The following is a 17,366-nucleotide window of genomic DNA, read 5'->3' as shown; positions in this document are numbered from 1 at the left end:
TGTGATACATAAACCACATCATATTACGACCAATGAAACAGTATAAAAGGGTTTTAGAGTGTGACTTTTCATAGTCTAGACATTTAACCATGTTTTAAATGGTATGGTGGCATTGGCTGCTCTGTGTTCCAGTAGAAATACAGATTTTGTCACAGTCTCACCTAATACGCAGGCCTGCCCTATCCTTGGCCCTGCATCATGCTTTGCCCTTCCTCATGTTTGCCCTACCCCATGCCTTGTCTCCCAAGAACTTGATGTTAAAAGGTTTTGTGCACAGTGTTTCCCGATCCGAAAGGATAAGCAGGAACTGAATCACTGTAGAAGGGGCTGGACAGAATTGAACAATAGGCTGACAAATTGTGTCTTATCTTCAACATTGAGAAGATCAAGTCAATAATTCTGACAGGAAGATTGACAGTGATTGCCCACCAACCTCCTTTAAAGGCTGTCTTCACAGGGGGGGAATCAGCACCTTGACTTGATAATAACATCCAAGCTACACTGAGTGAATTGGTAGAGAGAATAACTGGAAGGGCTGGTGGCAGGAGAGTAAATTCTCAATAACGTTCAGCTTTGTTTCTCACAGTCAGCAACATTGATCATCTCCAAAGCCTAAGATGCACTCAATTTTTAGTGGGCTCTCAGTACAAACCACCGGACTGGGTGAAGCTGACTTACTAGATGTCATAGTCTTTCTTCAATGTTGCAAGAATGTGGCTGGGCTCAGACTTGTACGAGATTGAGAACAGAACAGCTGATGGTCACCGGTGAATAAAATGAGAAGCGCAGTGCTCCAGCAACCAAATAACCTGTAGGTAAACTAAACAGTTTACATGTTACCAACGGAAAACATGAGGCACTGCTTCTCTTGGTTGCAAACTTCAATCTTAAGCAGTGTTGTCAGCTAGAACCTTGCCTTGTATGCAACACATTTAAATGAGGCTGATAGTGATTTATATGGTGGTGCAAAACAGAGATTTTTCCTGTAAGTGGACAAGAGGTGGATTCAGATACTTCAATAATAAAAATCTATAGGACTGACAAAGACCATTCCAGGTCACCTGAACGTCCCCAAAGAATTAAAAATATCCTACATTATTCTATCTCTCTTGTTTATCGTCACCCAATAGCTATTCTATTCCCTCTTGAATTTATTGACACAATCTGCCTCCACCAAATCCCTGGGTAGCCCATTACACATTCTGTATTCACCACTCTTTGCATACAATAATTCAATCTCACACCATCTGTTCAACTATCTTTTTCTGTGCCTGAGTCCATGACCCAAATTGTGCAGATCCTGAATGCATAGAGAGAAACAAAATTCCGTCTGTGGTAGAAAGCGAGAGACCTTTCCAGTGTTTACAAGACTGAAAGTTCTAACTTCCCTGGTGAATGTCAAATGAAGGCTGCTGAATTGCAAACCCGAATAGATCTAAATGGCAATAATATGAGCAGAATATGTTAGGATTATTTAAACAGTTCAGTAACTGTACCTCATGAGGTTAATATCTGTTGCCTGGTTATAGTGCAGCTGCTATAAACATGCAGTTCTGCCTAAGAGAGTCTGTGAAATAATTCTGACATGGTTTGTAAATAATCTTTAATTAGAATCAACTTGATGACAGCCACCTACATTTAATTTATATTTTTGTAGATTGCTGGCTATTGTGTGTTTTGCATCAACATGGTTCTGATGACCTTGGATGGCTGTTCTATAAGTGGAGAATCACTTTGCAGATCTAGACTAGAGCCACTGCACCAACCCTAAACACTATAAATATATGAGAGCTACAAAATACTGTACTGAATAAAATCAGATGTGCAGAAACAAGAATCAGGGATTAAAGTACAAAAGGCAATGTTTGGAACCCATAAATGTGCCATTCTTTTTCTGAACCTTAAACATGAATCCTAGTAAGCTGTAAGCTTGAATATTGTCATTTCATGCAGAAAGGGCGCTAAATGGTCTCAATTCATTGTAATATTAGTAAAGATTATTATTTCAATTAGGGTAAGGGCAGGGGTCGACAATGCTAATCTGAGAATCATGCTCCTTTGTTGGTTCCCATTGTCACCTGTCCTTCCATCAATCATTTCCATTGTAATTGACTTTAAAATTCCATAACACTCTTCTGAAATATTTTGTGCCCTTTTGCCTTTCCAACTTTTTAACATCTCTTTCATTGCCATTGTAGCTTTAAAGAATGCTGCTGCTGTTGTTGTATGATAAAATAATAGAGTTAAGATTCTCACCCACAAACCCATTTTCTTCAAGGAGAAAGGCACTTACTCATACACTAGTTCCATGGAAAACTTACCACAAGGAAGTTTAAGTATTGATATTCATACAGCACCCGATTCATTCTGTTCTGCAGACACAGTTTACCAAGAGAGGATTCTCTCCGTAGCACAAGTGTCAGTGAGATCAGCCTGTTTTCAAGACTAAGCTGTCTGTGATTTCTTTTTCATTATTCACTGGGATTGTCTTAAAGCCACAAATCACTGAAAAGGCCTAAATACAGATAACTACATACCATTAATGTTGCTTGTTACTTTGAATTTAATTGCTCTCCTCATCCCACATGGCACCCACTGTGAAGGAGGCAGGAAAGATGCCTACTCCCTGGTATTTGCCATTCTGAGTGGCCACAAGGAGATGCGTAAAGATAATACTCTGGGTGGGGAGTCTCTTAACCTCCACCCATCCTCTGCTCATAGCAATGCGCCTCAGATTAATAAAATAAAGGATAAAAACCTTTAGCCTGACTCCTAATAGCACAGGCCACAGCTTTAAGGGTGCAGTTTGCAAATGAGGAGCAGGTCTGTTTTGAGAATCAATGTTTCAATTGACACATGCCTTCATTCACAAAAGTCTCACATGTACCCAAGCACAAGAATTAGTGGGACTTGCAATAATGTTCACTGATATTAAAATCTATTGTAAATAGCTTTACCACTGGTGACTTGTGTGTTGTCACCTTGCAGGGTCCAGTATCCAACGATTTGGACCTTAATGGACTTAAAGGGCTCTTGTTATTCTCATGGATTAGCTTTTCTTCTCTGTAATTTGATGGTACACCATTTCCCACCTCTCTTCACTCAAGGACAAATTCAGAAAAATCCATTACAACAACAAAATTACATTTGTATAGCGCCTTTCACGTCGGGAGGACGTCCCAAGGCACTGATTACACGTTTCAAAGCAGCTCACTGGCAGCGAGAGTGCTATCACAAGGAAAAGATCATTTAATTTTGATACGATATTCATTTGCTGATATTTATATGTCTCGGTAGAAACAGTGGTAATGTTCCTTATCTCAACAGACCGTGTTTTAATTTTGTATGTAATTAAATCATAATTATTCTTCAGAATGGTTTCCGTGATTGCTCTAAAGAGTTACAGTGAGATATGTAATCACCGAAGCACTCCTGAAGAAAAGCATTTTTCTCTCTCATACAGATGTGCTGGCTGAGACCTTTAAACAAGGCTCCTGGGTTTGAACTAAAAGGGAATTTGATATTAGTGGGCAACCTTGAGCCTTACTGAACCTGAAATGGGTGGCTTTTGGGAGATGAGTACCAGACCTCTTGAATACTGTATATAGAGATTGATAGCTTGCACAAATGTGTTGCGCATTCAATGACGCATTGACAGTAATGTAGCAAGGTTTGAGTGGATATCACAAACCACAAGAGTAAAGCTTTATCCAAACCACTCAATGGGTTCATCCTCCAGAGACATTTCAGTCTTTGTTATTCTATGCAAAACGTGGGTAAAATTTATAGAAGATTAGTTTTATTTGGTTTCCTGCAAGTGGTGTGTTTGTTTTGGCCAGCAACTGCTGACAAGGCACGTGGCTAAAAGCAGGCTCCTTTGAACAGAAATGTTGCTGTACCATATGATTTGAACCATAGTGAAATTGGCTTTTAAGCAAGCTGAAGATTAACTTCTTTATAAAATGACTCTGGCAGTTGACCTACTGATTATTTCCAGTCTTAATAATTTACTTATTAATCTCTCTTTAATGCTCACCGAGTGTTTGTTTAAACCTAATTCTTCCTTAATTCATTAGCAATACAGCACGTCAATTCTTTTGTGGACTTGGCACTGGACAGATAATAATCCTTGCATTTAATATAGCGCTTTTCACGTCCTTTAGACGTCTCAAAGTGCTTCACAGAATATACTGTAAAGTGAATTGACTGTATATTTGTGGGTGAAACACAAATTGGATAGTCCAGATAAACCTTAGAACTAATCAATTCACTTTATGGTATATTCTGTGAAGCGCTTTGAGATATCTTGAAGACGTGATAACAGGCTATATCAATTGCAAGGATTATTATTATTCAAAGAAGATCACAGGATTGAATCTCATTGCCTTGATTTGCCTGATCTCAGTTGGGTTGACACAATCCACTATTGTTGGCTTCAACATCCTTATACTATGGAAGAGTTTAAAATATACAGTCAAGCTTCTTGCTCTTGGTTGCTATTCAGCAAGCTATGTCTTTCACCTGGTTAGACTCCAGCAGTACTCCAACGCACACTCTGGGGTCCCCAAGCCTTAGCTCTTACCAACCTGCGCCTAATACTTTTCGGAATTAAGTAAGCAGGATGTGTCCCTCCTGAGAGAGAGTGAAATAACTCGAGAAATAACTTGAGAATTTCCATGTTTGGAGGGATGCTTGGAACTCTCAGTTTGGTTTGGATAAGCAAGGTGATGGGTTTCTGCATGTGTCAAACGTCTGGCTGACCAAAATAAAATGATGCCCTCAGCCCACTGTTGACATCAGCACCCCTCTCACATACATATTCCTGAATTCGAACTAATCAGAAGAATGGAAATCTCAATTGAAATACACAATATGCCTCCTATTCAGTTGTCATTCTCCCTATGTGAGATAGCTTCTTTTAGTCATGCTTCAGTCAGTTAGAATGAGTTCCTGTGAAAATGTCTGTTGCCCATTGAGCTTTGCAGAGGATGAAGCGTACCTTAGAGGGAGCATATCATCAATAGTGTTCAAGACGTTAAATCTTCCAGCAATAGGATTGACACTGCAATTTTTGTGGCAACAATCTTCCTTCAGAGAACTAGTCCAGCATCTGTTTCAGTGAAAGAAAGAAAATGTTCTTTACATCAGTCTACCGTGGGTTATAATTTTCAATCAAGGTTTAGATGTGCTGGTAGATCTTATTCTTTCTCAACCATACAGACCAACGAATTGAAATTATTAAATATCTCTGGTTTAATTAGGACAGTGACATTTCTCATTCCTAAACCCAATACTTAAACCAAGAACAGTTACAAATGTTACTGAGGACAAAATTGTACACACATTTGTACCAAAACTATGCTCCGTCTCTTCAAAGAGATCCACTGAGATGATCTGCCACCTGTGGATAATGAAATTTTTGTTGCAGCCAAGCATGAATCTTCTGCTTATGCCCTGGAAAAGTAGTAGCACGTCTTCAAAGAAGCCTTCCTGAACCATTGGATGTTTGTAGTAATTGGGTATCCTTTGATCATTTAGATGAAAAGAGCTGTTTTCTATTTAGATTGATCGCAATGCCAAAAAAAAACATTTTTGCATTCTCAACCTGAGTTCTAAGTTCTCTTCAAATCTATTTCACACAAAATTATTATGTGACATTCAGTTATAAATTAATTAATTAGTTATTATTTCATGACATTTCACATACCAAATCTGTACTTATTAGATTCATTTAAAATTAAAGCAATATTCTAAAAAAAATTAAAAAGTCATATCATAAGCTGAAATTCCAGTGCAGTGCTGGTGGTGGCGGGGGGGATTGCATTGTTGGAGATGCTGTTCTTCAGATAAGATGTTAAACCGAGGTCTCACCTGCCTGTTCAGGTGGACATTAAAGATCCCATGGTACTATTCTCTCGGTTTCCTGGCCACCAATCCCCCAAATAAAATTGTGAGGACTCACTCCACGGCTGTTTGTAGGACATTGCTGTGTGCTACTAGCTGATATATTTCCCCCACAAAATACACAATAAATCCATTTTACAGTGTATCCTGAGAAATATGTTGAGATATCTCAATGACATGATAAGATCTATATCAAATGCAAGGATATTATTATTATCAATACACATGCCCCATTTCACTTATGATCTGAGGAAACTAGATCTGGAAACCTAGGAACCTGTAAGACCACTTTGCCTTAATATTTAGAATATTTATTGTGGAAAATCCTTAAAACTAGCCTCAACTTGGCAGCTGCTTTTCTGCATTTTAAAAAAAAAAGTATTGGCTTCTAAACGAAGGCTGAATTGGTAAATTTTCCACAGTTCTGCAGGAGTTTTAATTTGAAGGCAAAATGGTCCTGCAGGATAAGAATGAATGGAATTTCAGCATTATAGTGTTTCTGAAATCATATCCTTCAGCATGTCCTCCAGGCAATACGTGAAATGTTATTTTGAGGAGCAAATATGACTGATTTAACTTCAGTGTTTGAATGCCAAATCAATGAATACTGCAGGTTGTAGGCTCAGGAACAGAAGTAAAATTCCCCAGGACTGCTGTGAAAGTAATGAAGAAATGTTGACAAAACCTGAAAGATCAGGTACGTGACTAACATGGTCTCTGATGTGGCCTTGACAGATGACAGCAGTGTTCCAGATAGTCCTGAGGATTGAATAAGTTCCATTCATACAGATTGACACTGAAGGCATAGCAAACGTTGACACAAAAAAAAGCACAAACTCATTTTCTTCCAATTCAAAACTTTGTGCTAACTTTTTAAAGCAGTTGAAATAAATTGAGTCTGGTTTAAGACTGTTTCAACTAATTTGGAAAAAGCAAATGTACCAAATTATATTTTAAACAGATCTTACCTATATATTTGCATTTTAAATTTCTAGTCCTCTTTCTGAAATTAGATTAGGCCTTAATAACTACAATTCAATTATTTTACAATTTGATTCAAAGTTTGCAGTGTCCTAATTGCAGCATCGATGCTTAAATGTATATGAAATTCAACAAGTGGTCTTATCTGATAGATTTGTAGATGCCAAAGAATACAGTACGACTGTTGCAATCCCCTTCTTGTAGAACAATATGTAACATTGTGCTTCAAAATGTGAGGCTCTCAGCAGCAATGCAAGAGCAAGAGCAGAAATGTCACAGGAGCCTATGGTGCCCTGAACACTATTCTTATACTAGAGACTTACAACATGTGGAGCTTACTGTGTGCTGCATCTAATTGCACTTTTCATATCTGTCTGGCTCTGCAGAAGCACTGACTCCAATGAATAATAAAGGGAGCGTATTGTGAACAGGATGAAACATCCTGCCCGGTCTAAAGGAATCAATGGTGGGCCAGCTCTTTGATTACTTACAAAGAGCTCAATGAAGTGACCCAGTTGGCTAGAATCTTTCTTCTCTTGAAAGTGAGGATCATCCTCAAGATGTGGTGAATATTGAAAAATGAGTCCTATTGAGGTAGCCACCCAGATTATTATATGCAGTACAGTACTTCAAATATCAAATTCTGAACACCTATTTATGTCACGGAGAAACAGACGGTGCAGACAAATGAGCAGATATCTGTAGAGATGAAAGAAACCTTAAAACTCATCGTCTTCCATTAGAAGTCGTATTACCTAGCGGAAGCAAAAGTAACTCCTGTGACCCAGCAAAGAGATTCCTGCAGCAGCCTCTTTGTACTCCTGCCCAGGGGGCAGCTTGTTAACCTCCTCCAGTCACAGTGCCTTGACTTTACCTATCAACAACTGCTGTGCCCTAGAACTGCATAGAATGAGTGCAGAAGTCTTTTATGCATTAAGAGTTGTGGAAAAGTTTCACACAGTGCACAAGGCTGAGTTACAAAACTACTTTGGGTGTTGTCGATCTAAAGTGTTGAGCTGGGTCTGAGAGGGGAAATTTCACCACCGCAACAACTGCCAGTCTGCTTCAGTTGGTAGCGTTAATTGCATAGAAGGTTACGGGTTCAAGCCCCACATCAGAATTTGAGCTCCTCATCTGGATTAAGACTGAATTAGTGTTGCATCACTGTCAGTGTCGTCTTTCAGATGGGACATTAAAGTGAAATAAATCATAATGAAGGGAGAATGTCGAGTCATTGCTGTATTCAGCAAATTGTCTTATTGCTGTTTTGAGCAAATTGTCTTCATATACTAAATATTTAAGTTGCTTCAATTTGGTACTCTGTGTATACTGAGTAATTCCTGATACGGGGTGAAAATAAATACAGGTTATGTTGAATTGTTCTCCTGCCAACCAATTTGCGCACAGCAATGTCCCCCAAACAGTCATGAATTGAATGATCAATTTTCTTTGGAGGATTGTCAGTAAGGCCACTGGGAGAAACTCGCTTCCCTTTTCAAAGAAAGGAATCCACTAGTTAACCTTTATCCAGTACAAGCAGGCATTGCTATATCTCAATAAATATATGCTGATTTTGCCACTATTGTTAACCCTTTAGTTGAAAGCCATTATTCATCTACAACTTGATGTATTTTTGTTGTCAATGTCCACCATCACACCTACTACTGCCAGAGAGAGTCCAAACATACAATCATCTCTTTCTGCAAACTCAGCAATGGGTACTTATGTATAACAAGAAACAAAGCATGGGAGCAACTGTAAGGTTGAAATCTTCTCCGATTTCAGATGATATTTCAAACCGCTTACGCTTTGCTTTCATGATTTGTCTCATGAGCCCATTGATGAGATTACTGCCTCTTCATTCCTCTCTGGGATCTGTTTATCCTCCATTTAGGACATAGAGTACCTCTTGTTAGTACAGATATTCATAATTATGTACCTGTCTGCATTTGAACTTCAAAATGAATGGATAATGATAATAATTAATCCTTGTATTGATATAGCAGCTTTCACATCAGGAAGATATCTCAAAGTACTTCACAGGATTTAATATAAAGTGTAGTTAGAGAGTATGTATTTTGTAGGTGAATGCAGGAGCCAATTTGTGCACAACGGTATCCCACAAACAGCTATGAAGTGAATAACCAATAGAGTTGGGGTATTGTTGGCTTGGACCCCGGGAGAAACTGCCTTCTCTTTCCAAATAGTTTCATGGTATCCTTAACATCCACCTGAACATGGAGGTGGGGCCTTGGTTTAATGTCTCAACCGAAGGAATCTAATGCAGGTTCCTTCTCCCTCTCCAAGCTGCTGTGCATCAGTAATGATTTTCTGCAGTAGCCAGAGATCCACTCAGCTCAGAGAGTGTTGTTCTGCTCCTTCCATTCTTCAACTTATTTCATCTGATTGTGCTGATGTTCTTGGGCAACCATTTGTGACAGTTTTGCTCCAATCTCTCGGAAACACATTGTGCACATTCAGCTGTTGCGGCATTTTGCCCACTGATAGAAATCTCACTGATTACATTGGGAGCTGTAAACCAGAGCTTTCCTCAAGATCGCTGTGCCAGCTTAGAACTGCTTTGCAGCAATGATGCATAATACGATTTGTAAAACAAGAAGATATTTCAAATTCATTGTCTTCATTTATTATTAGTGAGAGAGCAAAATCTGGAATCTATGCTCTCATTGCATAAGCTAACTGAGTGATCACAGTGCATGAAACTAATGGGAGCTTTAAAAATTTCCAAACCTCCTTCCCAGTGACTTACTGCGTGAAGCAGTAAATTACAAAGGAAGATTAATGTTGCAGTTTAATTCCATCTCTGTGCTGTGTTTGCTGATCACAGTCAGGGCAACAATGATGACCCTACAATTGGTTGTAGTGTAGTGACTGGGTATTTACAGGGTAATGTGATTAGATCACTGTTACCTCATCAAAATGAATGCAGAAGATCAAATTTAATGATTCAGTCAAAATCTCAAATTTCCAGCCTACCAGCAAATATTTCCCATTTACTGTGGAGAATGAAGTGAAGATCATGAGCTGGGAAAAGCTTGAAGATATTGCTCAGATGCACCTTAAAAACAAACATAGGGATCAACATAGTCTTTGCAGTTTCTCGTTTATTAAGGAGCCTCATGGAATGCCTATCCTGAAGATATTTTGAATTGTTACATGATATTCTAAATGACATAAGTTTGATGAGGACTGTATCCTCACCTATAACAAGAACACTCAACTTTACAAACTCGTAAGTTTGTCTATTTTTATGTTTTTGTTTTTACCTTTTCCTACACCCATTCCTCTCATTCCTGAACACAGGAACCACTCTGGTACCTTACTCCAGTTGCTATCATGTGTCAACTCATACTGTGAACGCTGACTATTCAGCCAATCTCAAGGTAACACTGCTGAGCCAATTCTATCCACATGTGCACTTTCCAGCATAGGTCACTGGATAACAATCAGCAACAGAAAATCTGGCTGATTTGTTTCCTCTCTAAAGACACTGCCCAAAGTGAATTGTGGAGCCCCTATGTCTTGCACTCCCAGTTGAAATAAACTAACCTCAAAATGGACCAAAGATTGAATCTGGGATCTTCCTCGTCTCCATTGCTCAATATAGCAGCAGTTGGCGTATATACCTGCTGGGAAGCATTTTTGTTATTATATAACTACTAAGTTATATGATAATTAAAAGGCTATGATCAATGTTAATATTTAGGGTCATATACTTTACCAAAAATGTAGCTACTGTATAGGGCTAAGTTTTGCAGCAGATAGTGTTTTTTTTCCAGTAATAGCTGCAAGATTCAGACAGCCCGTGGATTAAGGAGTATTATAGATATTTCAACAGACAAAGGTTAAACCTTTCTCACTTGTAATTGGAAATAATTCAAGACAAGCCTGCATTAACGCTGTTGCTCTATTGCATCAAACAACGTTCTTTATGATGGACTGAATGAACCTAACCCGAAATCTGGGGATTGCTGAAGTGCTGACATTAACACGTGGGACAAATTGCCAGAAGAAATGAAGCACAATCATGCACGGGGAAACGTCAGTCGCTGCAAGCACCCTTAGGACGTCTGGAAACAATGTAAAAGCAGGGGAGGCTTGAAATGTCTCAGTTTGATGCTGAATTTTGAATCTCTCGAGCCACAATATAAGAGCGGTGTTATTTATTTTTTAGGTAATGCAGGACTTTCAGAATAATTCTTGTTGGTATAATATTCAAAATGTCATTTTTCTTGTTGCAGAACCATTCTATAATTACCACATGAGCTGTGCAGCATTTACCTCTCACACCTGGGATTTGAATTCAATCCTACAAACCCATTTTCTGTTTGCAAGCTGTCAAGCTGATGCATAGATTTTGTTCTTATCTGGCAGCAGAGCTGGAATTGCTAGTGGAAGAACAAGCTAACAGTTGATGGGTCATCGTGTAATCTGCAGTGGAATGAACTAGCAATCTATAACAAAACGTAAAATAATGCAAGGCTCTAGTTTGCATACTCAGGTATTGAGGAGCATATTTAAAATGTGGTTACTTTGCATTTTAACTTCAATATAAACGTATAAAGCGAGGAAATGCAATTAAGTTAATATATGTTGTCAGAGCTTTGAATCTATGTATAATTTACTACAAAGTTAGATTTTCACAGCTTTAGTTTTCCAGTATGCAGAAACATTTGAGACTTTCTTTTAACTATAATGTTAAGCTTTGAGGTGTCTGTTGTGCGCAATCGGCTGCCACATTTCACCCACAAAATATACAGTCAACTCACCTACAAAGCCCTCCATGACCTCGCCCCACCCTACCTCTGCGACCTTCTAACCCCCTACCAACCTGCCCACTTCCTCCACTCAGCTTGCTCCGGCTTGCTCCATGTCCCCCAACCCACCCACCCCACCGTTGGCGGGAGAGCCTTCAACCACTCTGCCCCCAACCTCTGGAATTCCATCCCCCAATCACTCTGCCTCACCCCTTCCTTAGCCTCCTTCAAGTCCCACCTCAAAACTCTCCTCTTCGACCATGCCATCGGTCACCTCCCTTCCCCTCCCCTCCCCTCCCCTCCCTTCTCCCCCCCTGACCCCATCTCGGGTCTGAAATGCTGTACATTGTCCAGCGCCTTGGGACGTCCTCCCGATGTGAAAGGCGCTATACAAATGTAATCTTGTTGTTATTCCACGAAGCGCTTTGAGACGTCTCGAAGACGTGATAGGGCACTATATCAAATGCAAGGATACTTATTATTGTTACTAGTTTGTACTGGTTGCAATGCATGATCAACGAAGCTGGGATTTTTGGCATAAATGTTTCAGTCAGCAAAAATCAGTTGGCTACTTAGACTTTGTAAGGCTTGGTTGCTTTGAAAGAAAATAATTGTTCAAAAAGCTAATGTTTCCGGAGGGTTTTTTTAAAATCAAATTGCAACTGGATAATTAAAATTCCAATGATAGAATTGTTAAAGATTGCAGTGTTGCTCAATCCTTGATCTCTATCTGATAAGTTATTAAAGATAACATCACATGTTTGTAAAATAGAGCACCGTTTTTCGAAGTTTATGACTTTAAAATAAGCCCTCAAGACTTTGCAGGGGGATAGCATGATCAATGGGAAAGAAACTAGCTATTATTATCAACCATACATGTAGACCACTGATTATTTGGATGCCTTGAAGTGGCACTGTATTGAGTATTAAAGTGTTTAACTATCTCATCGTGTTATGAATCCCAGCATTTTCATTTATATAAAGGGCAAATTCCCAGGTTAAATTGGTCTGTAGTCAACTGGTTTTTGGCATAAGGGAGGTGGAAAGTTGGCCAAATATGTTCAAAGTCAGCCTGGAGCTTTATACATGAAAACTTCAAACAAGTTCTTTACTTCTGCTGTGGATTGAGCAGGTTCTGGATGCACCATTGAGAATCTCCTCACATTCTCTTCAGACAGAGGAAGCGAGACCTCTGAAAATCCTAAAGGAAAGTGCACGTGAGCTTATTCATGAGTCTGACCTACCACTGAGTACATGAGCCTTTGGCAGATTGCTTGAAATCCATTGTTGCTGTACAATCGAGTTTATTAGCGGGGTCTAAAATGTGGTGATTTCTAAAGGGATTCTTCAATGAGGAAACAGGATGACCATTGCACCAACTCTGGAAGTCTGCTCCCACACAATCTTCTTTCCTTGTTAAGGAATCCCATTACATCACATCTGGTTTTAGTAAATTGTACTTGACTGTAAATAAAGGTATGGTTGATTTTAATTACAATCAGTTGATACATGCTGTAACATCCACCTATGAGAAACCTAATATTGTGTAAAGAAAGGAGACCTCTTTAACCACAAGATTTTTTTTTGCGTTGGTTAGAACTCATTAACGCCTCACAAAGAAATTGTGTGACCGCTTTTATGGTAGGAATAATAGACGGGTGCTATTGCTTTCTGCCTTCAGCTGTTTCCCTACAAAAGGCACAGCTGTCTCCCATCAGAAAAAACACAAAATTCATTCCCTGACAGTAGAGACATTTTGTGTGGTTGCAGACGAGTTTAAATGATACATCATAACTGTACAATGTTATATTCCTACTCATATTCATGCAACTGCAGTTTTGTTTTCCTCTCTGTTTGATGCAAAATGATTTGTCTTTCTGTTGTCTTCTCAGGACACTGTTGAACCAGTTGTGGTAAAGTTAATAAAAAGTTATTTTGTGGCACCAAGCAAAACAACCTGAAAACATTTTCACATACTGATGATTTTACCGAGTCTGAAACCCACTTCTTCAACTTTAATTGTTATAATAACAGATTTTAGGATCAAAACATATATTTGTTATCCTTGAAGTGAATTTTGAATTGTGTAAGGAAACAATTGAGCTTTCTTAGGGTAGTTTTAAACTTTCTGAATATAAAAAATTAACATATCATTTCCAGAGGAACACACCAGGTTGTGTACCAGCAGTTTCTCTGCAGTGCAAACCTCTCTGTTAAATCCACGCTGACTGGCTAGAAAGTTGTAGAAAGTGTCTCATCTGGTGAATTGCTAATCTGCCCCTACAGCAGTTCCTTCTCAACAAAGAACATTGAGTTCTGCTGCAGAAAATTGCAAATCAACTGTCCAGAAAAGTTGTCTTTTCTCTGTAACCCTTTCACTGCATGGCATGGTCCAAGCCACAAGCCAAACAAGTTCATCGTGGAGCCACTAGTGATGATTCCCTGTAATAATATTTTGTTGCAGCTGCCAATCCCAAATGACTGCAGACCAGCCCGCCTCCGCCACTATCTCTCTCCCCTCAGGCTGCTGAAAACCCTCATCCATGCTTTCATTACTTCCAGGCTTGGCTACACTAACTCCCTGCTCACCGGACTTCCCCGCTCTCTCCTCCACAAGCCGCAGATTATTCAGAACTCTGTAGCTCGTGTCCTCTCCCGCACTAAGCTTTGTGAGCCGATCACTCCCAATCCTTGTCCAGCTTCACTGGATCCCCATCCCCAGTGGATCCCAGTTCACTGGACCCTTATCCCCCAGTGGATCAGGGAAAACAGTTATATTCCTCCAGCCTTGCCTGAAGAACCAGCCAGTTTTCAACTTGTGAACTGGTGATGTGGTGAGCAAAACTGATAGCTGAACTTGTGAAGTTGCAGTGCATGCACAATGATTCCTCCTTGTTTTTTTGTGAGTTTTCACTGTCAAATTCAGTATAGTTGTCACCAGGAATTGATTGAAATGCTGCATTTTCTTTCATGGTATTCAGACTCATGTAAAATGCAATTCCATCAGGTTGCTCTGTAGCAGCAGCAGGCTTTTGGGTTCAAGCCTGACCTGGAGCTTGTACCTATTATTGACACCTAGCATTATGCCTGGGCAGTGTGCAGTTTGAGGCACCACCCTTTAAATGTGACATTATATGGTAATGCCATCTGTCCATCCTGTCCTACCAAATAATAATTATCCTGACCTTCACAACGAAGAACAGGATGCAAACCTGTGTACTGGGCAATATTCCCTCAAGAAACTTTCTCATTACTTTACTTTTCCCTCACTGGTTCCAGCATAAAATAATAAATGGTATCTCAGTGGGTTTTGCTGGATTAATATTTTTTTGAAAATGAAAGGATGTTGACATATTTCCCAGTTGAGATAGTTTGCTGTGGAGCAACACAATAAGTGTTGTAACTATTTCCACTCTTTCATAGCAGAGAAGACTATCGGTAATATCAAGATCAATAATTATGAACTGACTATCCATCACTCGGTTCCAATTGTGAAGATACCACAGTTCACACTCAGTAGTAGCTTCATTGCTATCTATGCAACTCAGCTACCCAAGAAGGAGAGATTTGTATTCCTAGCACATTAGAATGTGATGACATAGCTCTCATGAAAGATCAATTTAGTGCATCCCATGAGAGTGAATGGCAGCAAACTCTTCCATACGCATCTCCTAATGACCCTTTCGTAGAATAATGTTATCCATCATTTAATGTAATTTATGCTGCGCTTAGTATTGCTTTTCATCAGAAGAGCAGTAAGTGGGTGGATAAACCTACACTGTCAAAATGCAGCATCATTCGTAAGTATAATTAAATATAAGCGATATACATTTGAAACATACAGAACATTTATGGAAAAAGTCACAACGTATAACAGCAAATATAGTAGGTGCTAAATATATTTTGCACAGCGATAAAAATGGTCAGCTTCATGTCTTTAGATTATACATTTTTATCTATGTTATCTCTCGCATTTCCTCCCATCCTACCCTTGCTGCTTATATACTGTACAATACAAGTTCTCTCATTCATAGTAGCATCACTTGTGTAAAGTACAGTGGAAGGTTTTTTTGTCTGCATTAATCTCTGAATATTTCCCTTTCCATTTCTACAAATAAGACTTTTGATTCTTCTGTTTCTATGGAAACCAGAGCAGTACAAGCAATAAATGTCTTTCAATAGCTGTCAACCTATTTATATATGGGATTTTAATCATGAAATCTCAGAAGAAAAAACATCTGCTCAGAAATATTTTTGACACTTTGCATTTCTGCTTTAAAACCCTTAATACTAAACCCTGTTTTGGTATTCTCTATCCTTTGGTTATTTGATGGAGTAGAATATCAGCTGTCAGCATACAGTGGACAATACGATGGCACAGTCCTGAGGTATGGAAATTATTATTAGTGTACGAGGTAAGAGAAGCTAATACTGTGGTTGAAGCTCCTGGGGTGCAGCTGGTGGATTGGTATTTAAAATACTATATACACAGGTTCCTTCATCTTGCTTTTACCTGAAAAAAAGATTTGTTTAACTTGCTCATTTTTACACCTGAATTATTGGACCTGAAATTCTAATTTGTATTTTTTGGACAGCAGATATCCATTGCTTGTGGGCCTTCTCAATTTTATTTATTATTTCAGATTCTAAAACAAAGTGCCACTCAAAGGAACAAAATAATAAGAAAAATCCAGACAAAATACTGAAGTACAGGTATCACAAGGTCGGGAATCTTTTTGCTACAGCACTTTGGAGGGCCATTGTATTATGCTATTAAATGGTAGGCTGTGGATTACAACGATTGTGAAAAGTGGAGCATTTCCAAACTCCACAGGGTTATCAGCAAACATGCAGGTACAGTCAAAAGAAGCTTGGGCCACTTCTGCACTTCCTGCTGGCTACATATAGCACAATATTAGCAAGGACTTGAGAGAAGGTTTAGTTAGAACAGGGTAAACACAATTATAAAGGAAGATTGAAGCAATGCAATACTTTCTTCATAAATAAAGTGTTCAGCAGACCAACCTTTTTTACGCCCCAACCTGCCACATTTTCTCTCCTCTAGCCTGGAAGGTGATGCACTGTCATGGGGTACAATTCCATGGGTGCTGGCAGCCCTTCAGTAACCTCATATCTATGTGATGATTCTTCAAGTGAGAACCTCAACGTTGAACGTTGACAGGCATTGGAGTTCAGGTACATTCGCAAGCAACTTGATCCTGTCAAGTTGGATCCTATCAATGGCCATACACATCCACATTCCAGCAGAGAGCACTGGATAATGAGGAACATTTAAAATCTATGTGCTAAACTAAAAGTTAACAACAAATTGCATTTATAGAGTGCCTGTCACATAAGATGATAGTCTAGAAGCACATCACAATGACAAATTGCTCAGATGGAAATTTGGGTATTGTCAAACAGATACATTTTTAAGAGGCTTGTGAAGGCAAAAGCCCAAGCTGAAGGGAATTTGGTGAAAAGTTCCAGGCAGTGTAGACATAGTGACTATAATCTTTTCATAGATTGACCACTATTTTCTGTCAATTCAATACTTTCCCTTTCACTCTTTTAAAGTTGGTGACATTTTCCATGATTGTCGACTGAAAAATCCCATCAATCCTCTCCACTTGTTCATAATATCACCAACATCGCTATGATGCAAATTGTGACTTCTTGAGAGTGAGTTAACGTACATTTAGC

This window comes from Callorhinchus milii, unplaced genomic scaffold (assembly GCF_018977255.1).
Source record: "Callorhinchus milii isolate IMCB2004 unplaced genomic scaffold, IMCB_Cmil_1.0 Scaffold9, whole genome shotgun sequence".
Classification (NCBI taxonomy): domain Eukaryota; kingdom Metazoa; phylum Chordata; class Chondrichthyes; order Chimaeriformes; family Callorhinchidae; genus Callorhinchus; species Callorhinchus milii.
Note: the sequence above shows the minus strand (reverse complement) of the source record.